We start from the raw sequence: 9419 nt of genomic DNA on the forward strand, positions 1-9419 counted from the left end.
TACCTGTGGGTCTAAGGTAGGGGATTAAGAGGTTGAAGCCAGCCTGAACTGTACAGGGAAACCTTGTCTGGGGGGAAAATAAACTTCACAGAAGCATAAAATCTTAAAAAGAGTAGAAGTTTGCCAGATAGACACAAGTAGAGCATTCATATGGTGCGCAGAGAACTGAGCCATGAAGGACATACTCCAGGAAATACCTGGAAGTCACTGAAGCCAGAAATGGAAGGGCATGGTGAGTGATGGGTACGGAGAAAAGCAGGCCCAAAGCATCAGTGAGTAGCCCTCTGCAGTTCTGCAGGCAGTGGTACCTAACCCTGGGGGAAATGAGGACATACTGGAGCACTTCAGTTCAAAGGCGCCAGTGGCCAGAGAAGTAGACTAAGAACAATTTTAGAGAGAGAATCTCCCAGGGTGAGAACCAGCACTCTGGAAGAAACAGATGACTACATTTGCAAGGTGATAAGAATGTGTAACTGTGAAACAGAAATGGCACATTCGTTTTGCTTTTGGATTTTAAATTGATTTCAACATAGCTGTAACAATGGATGGGGGATCATACAAAATGCCTTAAAAAACATGGGTTTGGGTAATAATGATTTCTCTCCACTGCATTTTTTTCCCATTCTGCTTCTACCTCATGTGTTGGGTTCCTTCAGTTCCTTGTCTCGTGTATCTTCATAATCACCTCTATGCACTTAGGCCTTTGGATTTTGCAGTTTATCTTAAATCTATTTTAGGATGTAGTTTCCAACAGCTCCTGGAGTATAGGTAGGCTCAAAAATGCCCATTGCTAAGTTGACTCAACCCTGAGAAGCACTGGCTGCAGAATAGTGACCAGAATTCCTGTGACTTGACATTTTCTGGTCTTGCATCACCCATATTAGCAGAAATATGAGATTAGAGAGTAGAGATTAGAAGGTAGCCTAAACAGTCGGCCCTCCCCCATCATATCTTGAAATCCAATTGCCATGGTGATGATGCAGGGAGATGTGACCTATAAGGAGGTAATTAACTCTCATGAATATTCTTTTTTGGTGTGGATTTCTTTTGCTTTCTTTTCTTTTTTTTTTTTTTTTTTTTTTACATCCCAACTGCAATTTTCCATCCTTCCTCTTCTCCCTGGCACTTCCATTTCCCCTCTGCACCCCCATCCACTCCTCCTCCATTTCTATTCAGAAAAGGGCAGGCCTCCCATGGATATCAACCCAGTATGACATATCAAGTTGCAGTAAGACTAGGCACCTCCCCTCGTATTAAGACTGGATGGGGCACCCCAGTTCTCACGAATATTCTTATAAGTGGACTCAAGGACACATCTGCCCTTTCCACTGTAGGAAAATACAATTTAAAAAGTGCCATCTACGGGGTTTTGATCCTACTTCATGTTCTGGCATTGTGGGAGCCTAGCCAGTTTGGATGTTCACCTTCCTAGACCTGGATGGAGGGGCAAGGACCTTGGACTTTCCACAGGGCAGGGAACCCTGTCTGCTCTTCGGTCTGGAGAGGGAGGAGGAGAGGAGTGGGGGGGGGAGAAGAAGAGTGGGAGGAGGGGGAGGGAAATGGGAACCTGGGAGGAGGTGGGAAATTCTTTTTTTTTTCTTTCAATAAAAAAGAAAAAGAAAAAAATGACAAACTCCTTCCTCAGTTACTACTGTCTCAATTATGTATCAATTGTACTTACTCTTTTTGATTACTTTAATAATCCAATTTCATGTTTTATATCTTCCTTTTCTCTGCTGCTTCTGTGCCTGTTGCCCTCCAAATTTCCTAGTGTGACTTTAATACTGTCTCTTAAGTTTTCTTTAATACATGTTTGAGTACCAAATAGTAACTGAGTAAATCTAAAGAAGACATTAGCCTCCCCCCAAAAAATTTCTTTGCTATTTTTCTTTTTCCTTTTCTTATGTAACTTTATTTCTTGTGTTAATTTCAATTCTGTTATTTTTTATTCAACTGCATTTTAATAAATATGATCTTAAAAAGAAAATAAAAATAAAAACAAAAAAATAAAAAGTGCCATCTATGGGTTAGGAAACAGTGACCCTTCTGCCTCAATCTTGGAGTTCTTGACCTTCAAAACAATGAGAAATACGTTTCTGTCGTTTATAAGCCAGTCTATACTATTTTGTTATAGCAGCTTAAATGAACCAAGACATAAGAGTTGAATGTTCCGTCTCACTTGTCACATGCTTTGTGGTAAGGATGGGGCTAGCCCACCAAGCCTCATATATAGTAATGTCATACATGCCCTACATACCACAGCATTACTTTCAAAAAATTTACCAGAAACTTCTGGAGGCTTCTGTAGCACTTGCTTCTACCTCATAATCCAATTAAAAATGCAAACTTCCAGATCTGAGGAAAACTTATAATTATCACTGAGGGGTAGGCTATGACCACTGACCCCAAACTGCACAAGTTGCCTGTGTTAAGTGATGGGTTTGATGGCTTTAACCCACTAAGAGAATGTTGACATAGTGTGTAGGTGGTGCTAAGGAGTAAGACCAGTTACACCTGGGTTATAGAATTGCAATTCTTGCATGAACTCAATTATAAGAAAAAAGGATAAGCAATACTCTATCAAATTGACTGTAGAGAGATGATTGGAAAGTAAGAGATTTTATCTTGTTGACCATGTCCTTTGCCTTACAGAAGCTTCTCAGTTTCAGGAGGTTCCATTTATTAATTGTTGTTCTCAGTGTCTGTGCTACTGGTGTTATATTTAGGAAATGGTCTCCTGTGCCAGTGCATTCAAGGACAGTTCCCACTTTCTCTTCTGTCAGATACAGTGTAACTGAATTTATGTTGAGGTCTTTGATCCACTTGGATTTGAGTTTTTTTGCACGGCGATATATATGGATTTATTTGCTTTCTTGTACATGTTGACATCAAGTTATGGTATCACCATTTGTTGAAGATGTTTTATTTTTTCCACTACCATAAAAAACAGGTGCGTGGATAGCCAGAAACTGGAAACAACCTAGATGCCCTTCGACCGAAGAATGGATAAAGAAAATGTACATTTGCAGGGGGGGAAAACAAGCAAACAAACAAACAAAATGACATCCTGAAATTTCTGGGTAAATGGATTTCCCCAGGAAGGAGAAATAGATAAGCTCTCCTGGGTAAACTGGGGTTGGAGAGGGGAGGGATCTGAGAACATGAGGGAAGAGAATGTTCAAGTTGGGCAAAGGATGGAGAGGGAGAGCATGAAAGAGACGTCTTGATGGAGGGAGCCATTATGGGGTTAGGGAGAAACCTGGTGTTAGGGAATTTTCCAGTAATCCACAAGGATGACCCTAGCAATGACTCCTAGCAATAGTGGAGAAGGTGCCTGAACCAGCCTTCTCCTGTAGTCAGATTGGTGACTACTGTTGGGACCCGATGGAGCCCTGGCCTTCCTACTCACCTCCCCTGTTGGTGACCTTTTTTGCCCTTCTTCTGGGTTTCTGAGAAACTTACAAGTTCCGTACTTTCAGAGTTGTTTACCAACCCTGCTTCCTGAGTACGCATTGCCTTGGCCCTAACCCAGGGATCCGGCGATGAGGTCTCCATCCTGTTGACCCACCTGTCTGGGTTAGGTATAAAACCCCCTTGGTGATGTACAATAAAGGGCTTCTGATTCTGCAACATCCGGAGTGTGTGTTTCATTAATCCTGCCGTCCTTCACTCAGACTTGGCATCTAGGCTGCGCAGGCGTGGCAGACTACCCTAACTGTCATCCGGTAACTGATGGAAGCAAATACAGAGATCCACAGCCAACCACTGGGCCGAGCTCCTGGAGTCCAGAGAGGGAGGAGGGATTATATAAGCAAGGGCGGGGGGGTCACAATCATGATGGGGAAACCCAGAGACAGCTGACCTGAGCTAGTGGGATTCATGGACTCTGGACTGACAGCTGGGGAGCCTGCATGGGACCAAACTAGGCCCTTTGAGTGTGGATGACAGTCGTGTGGCTTGGGCAGTTTGTGGGACCCCTGGCAGTGGGACCAGAATCTATCTCTGGTATATGAACTGGCTTTTTGGAGCCCATTCCCTATGGTGGGATATCTTGCTCAGCCTTGATGTGGTGGTTAGGGGGGATTGGTCCTGCCTCAGCTTGATATTCCAGGCTTAGTTGACTCTACATGGGAGGCCTTACCCCCTCTGAGGAGTGGATAGGGGATGGGAGGAGGTGTGGGGGAGCAGGAGGGAGAGGGAACTGTGGTTACTATGTAAAATGAATTTTATTTGTTGTTGTGTTTTTTGTTTTGTTTTGTTTTGTTTTGTTTTTGAGACAGGGTTTCTCTGTAGCTTTGGAGCCTGTCCTGGAACTAGCTCTTGTAGACCAGGCTGGCCTCAAACTCACAGAAATGTATCTGTCTCTACCTCCCAAGTGCTGGGATTAAAGGCATGCGCCACCACCGCTCGGCTGTAAAATGAATTTAAAAAAAAAAAAAAAGAGAGAAAAATTGAAAAAAAAAAAAAGCACAGCAATTTTGTCTTCTGGCCCAGACAACAGTCTCACTGGCAAAATTGTTGGATGGAATAGTTTATGGACTCTGGAAACTACTGAAATACTGCAACCTTAAGTATAAGGCTTATGCTGTAAATTGTGGTTAATTTTCTTGAAATTTAATTCCTAGCAGCTGATCCTTACCTGACCCTTTGTGTCAGGTAGCTAAGTCGATGCTCACTGAGTGTTCTGAATACAGCTCATAGGAGCCGGGTTTGGCAAAGAGAGCTGTCTTCCAAATACAGAACACCAACACATTGTTGATTCTTGTGTCTGATCACAGATTGTGCACAGGAGGAAACGGGCAGCCAGTACCGTTTTACCTCCTCACTGTTGCTCTGGCCTCTTCCTCTGGCAAAAGTAACCTCTGGGGTGTTTAACAGACCAGTGCACAGAGACTAAGAACGCCGTGCAGTGGTGGATAACCTGAGAAGCATTGACAGGACCCTAGACGTGATCACCAGCACCACAGAAAGAGAGAAAGGAAAGAAGGAAGTAACAGTAGAAGTAAATAAATACGTAAATTTTAAAAACAAAATTAGCAGGAACTTTTTTCAACATGTTTTTATTGATCCTTTGGGAATCTCACATCATACACACGATCACACTCACTTCCCGGTCCTTCCATGATGCTCCCTGGAGTGTGGTCAAACCTCAGTGGCCTGCTCCTTAAATAGAACTGGGTCCTTCCCCTCCCATGCCCCACCCGAAGCCATCTATTGTGGAGAGCTACACTTCAGCATCCTTATCACACTTTTAAAGACTTTTCTTTGATAGCTTCCTATTTCAGCTGTTATTTTGGGGGGGCTTGGAGGGTGGGGATTATCACAGAAGCCCTCCATGTCCTTCTTTTTCAGCTGTAGATCTGCGGACACCAGATCACTGCCAGAGTAGCTTTTTTGCTCTTTATAGTCGGCAGGAGCACAGATCAGGGACCTCCACGTGTTTCCTGGTGACAGCACAAGCCATGAACACAGCCCGGGGCTCACAGAGTCAAACGAGGACCTCGGACGCAGCCCAGACCATAGAGATCAACAGGATTCAGGCTGTAGCACAGACCATGGACATCTGCATGAGCCATGGACATCATGCAGTAAAACCATTGACCCAGACATGGTCCTCTGTGGCAGCATGGGCTTGGGCATCACCTGGTCTCAGGTGGTAGTGCAGGTCACTCAGATCAGTGGAGCCCCGATGGCACACAAACATCAACACAGCTTCAGGTGGCAGCATAGGCCATGGACATCCACATGACCTTCAGTGGTAACATGGGCTATGGACATCAACGCAGACCCCAGCTGCAGGAGGGCCTCAGATGCAGACATGGTCCTTGGTGGCAGCTCAGATCCAGACATTACCATGGCATCAGGTGGCAGTTCAGGCCATACACATCAACATGGCCCCTGGCAGCAGCAAGGCTTCAGGCCGTGGCATGGAACATGGACATCAGTATGCACTAGGTAGTAACACTAGCCTAGGATAACAACCTGGCCCTGGCCACATCAGGGCCACTGACCCACACATGGCCCTCAGTGAAATCATGGACCATGGTGGTCCTTCAGAAAAGGTCCAGAAAGTGACCTGTTCCTCATCTCAGGCCTCCTCCTTGCTCAGAGCCAGGGTAATCCTGCAGCTGCAACATGTTTGGGGGCTGCATCTGTGTCTTAGTAAACTGCAGGCTGCTGCACACCACTCTGCCAACTCCACTATCGACCTCAGCCCTTTCTCACTTCTTCATCACCCAAATCCATTCTTCTTCATAGTGGTAGCAGCTGGTCCCCAAGCCCACAAGAGTGTGGGGGTGTGTCTGAAAAACATTTAAGCTTACATATAGGGAAGAGCATAAGATGATAACCACATATGTCCAGGGGAAAGGCCTAATAGACCTTAAATGTACACATTCGGCTGAACAGCAGGATAGGCTACAGCAATCAAAAAGAAAAAAACAAAAGTCAACAGTCATGAAAGAACGCACATAGACACTGAAGAAGAGTCAAGAATCTGATTTCCAGAGCTTCCATACTATTCGTCCAAATGTCTACCCTTTTCAACGGCAACAAAATACTATAGCAAGCCATAATGCATATAAAGAAACAAATAACTGTAGTACATTCAAAGGATGACAAATGAAAACAAACTCACGAAAATGCCTAGTGGAGATACACTAAGCAAGTACTCTGAAAACTATTTTTCAAGATGCTCAAGGAATTAAAGGGAGATTGGGAGAAAGTCACAGGAACACAATGCAATAAATAATAGGAATTGTGATAAGGCTATTAAAACCCTAAAAAAAAAACCAAGAAATGGAAAGCTGAAAAGTACTGTAACCAAGTGAAGATGCATTGCAGAGATTCAAAGGAAGATCTGCCATGAAAAAAAAATCAATGAATCTGCAGAATGAAATTAAATAATACTCAGCCTGAAGGAAAGTGAACAGAGCCTGGGGGTGGGATATCATCAAGTAAACCAACAGACACAATATGGGAATTCCAGAAGAAGGAAAAGGAACGGGAGGAAGAAAAAAATGGAATAAATGCAATGTAGAAGCAAAAATCCTCAATAAAATACGGTCTAGCTGAACATAGTGGACAATGAGGACTACTGAGACCTCAAGAACAATGGCAATGGGTTTTTGATCCTACTGTACCTATTGGTTTCGTGGGAGCCTAGGCAGTTTCGTGGATGCTCACCTTACTAGACCTGGATGGAGGTGGGTGGCCCTTGGACTTCCCACAGGGCAGGGAACCCTGACTGCTCTTTGAGCTGACGAGGGAGGGGGATTTGATTTGGGGAGGGGGAGGGAAAGGGGAGGCGGCGGTGGGGAAGAGACAGAAATCTTTAATAAATAAACAAATAAATAAAAATTAAAAAAAATACTTGCAAAAAAAATTCTAAAGAACATAAAAAAATGGACCATGATCAAATTGGTGTTTGCCTTAGTTAGGGTTTCTATTGTTTGAAGAAACACCATGACTAAAAAGCAAGTTGGAGAGGAAAGGGCTTATTTGGCTTACACTTCAGCATTGCTTGGCATCACTGAAGAAAGTCAGGACAGGAACTCAAACAGGGCAGAATCCTGGAGACAGGAGCTGATGCAGAGGCCATAGAGGGGAGCTACTTGCTGACTTTCTTCCCCTGGCTTGTTCAATCCACCTTCTTACAGAACCCAGGACCAGCAGCCCAGGGATGGCACAGCACCCACCATGGGCTGGGGCCTTTCCAACTGATCACTAATTGAGAAATTACACAGGTGGATCTCATCAAGGCATGTCCTCAACTGAGGCTCTTTCCTCTGATGAGCCTTACTTATATCAGATTGACACACAAGCCCAGCCAGTACAGTGTTATGTAATGGGACATTTCTTTCCTGCCTGCCTGATGTGGGATTTCCCTCTAAATGCTGCAAATGTGTTTTATTACCATTGGTTAATAAAAAATCTGTTTTAGCCAATGGCTTAGCAGAGTAAAGCCAGGAGGGAAATCCAAACAGAGATATAGAGAGAGTAGGCGGAGTCAAAAAGACACTCTGTACCTGTCTAAGGAAAGGACACACTGGAACCTTTACTGGTAAGCCACAGCTTCATGGCTATACACAGATTAATAGAAATGGGTTAATTCAAGATGTAAGAGCTAGCTAGAAATACACCTGAGTTATTGGCCAAACAGTGTTTTAATTAGTATAGTTTTGTGTGATACAGGTCTGACAGATGGGAAATAAAAGAGCAGTCTCCATTTACACCAAAATCCTGGCAGCTGCTTCCCAAATAATTAATATTTGGAGTCTTGATATTGCTTATAAATGCATGGCCAATCACTCAGGCTTATTACTAACTAGCTCTTGCATTTTAAGTTAACTCATATTTCTTATTAATTCCTTATTACACTCTGCCATGTGGAGGTACTTTTATTATCATGGCACATTCATCTCCTATTCACTCTGTGTCTGGCTGGTGCCTCCTGACTCCTCCCTTCTTTTTCCCACAGTAACTAAGACAATGGTCTCCTTAAACTATTTCCAAGTCAAAGGACCAGTTATAACTCAATTCTGGTGCAGAGACTTGAATATTTACTCTTTGTTACCTTGAAAAGAATGTTCCAAACACTGGCTTGCTGACACTTACTAAAGGTACGCATAAATAAAATAATTAGATGCTATTCAGGTACTCAAAAGGTAACCTTCAATATTTTATTTGTACCGCATTCTGTAACTATTCATATAAACAGTGAAGAGAAGCTGTCTTTCAAAAATGATTTCTGCTTACACATTTGTTTGCTTTCTAGACCTATTTAGTTGCTAAAGAGAGTGTGAAGACCATTCTCTAAGCTGAAATTTCTGTGAAAACAGAACACAAAACAATCCTGGTGCTAGTTCATTGGAGATTCCGTACCAAGGAGTCAAGAGGGAGGGATAAAAGACATTGAAGCTGAAAAAGAGGAAAAGATACAAGACTGTATATTCACAGATCTGGCGCAGTTTTTATAGGGAGCATTTGAACTGTCTCCAGACACGGGAGTCTGAACACTTTGTCGCTAGCTGAGTGGTACTGCTTTGAGAAGCTGTGGACCCTTTAGGATACAGGGTCATGATTGAGGTGGGAGGATGCTGAGTCCTTAACCCACAGTTCGGGATCCTTCCCAGTGCCACGTTGATAGACTAGCACAGTTATTCTTGCAAATGCTCAGAGTCCTTGGGAAGCATTGTCAAGGGACTCTTGGTTCTCACCGTTCATCAGGAGACTCTGGGTGGTGTGTGACTCAGTTTAGCTCTTGACACTTGGTGGGGTTCCCGCTGCAACGCTGATATCAGCCTGCAGCTCTTCATGTCTTAACTTTCTTTCATCTTACAAGTCAAACAATATCCTTGTCAGTTTTCCATCTGCCTTTCCCCTAAAATAGCCACGAATCTGTGTAGATTAAAGCATTC

Source organism: Alexandromys fortis, unplaced genomic scaffold (assembly GCF_014885135.2).
Source record: "Alexandromys fortis isolate MF-2015 unplaced genomic scaffold, M_Fortis_MF-2015_v1.1 scaffold_10, whole genome shotgun sequence".
In the NCBI taxonomy this organism is placed as follows: Eukaryota; Metazoa; Chordata; class Mammalia; order Rodentia; family Cricetidae; genus Alexandromys; species Alexandromys fortis.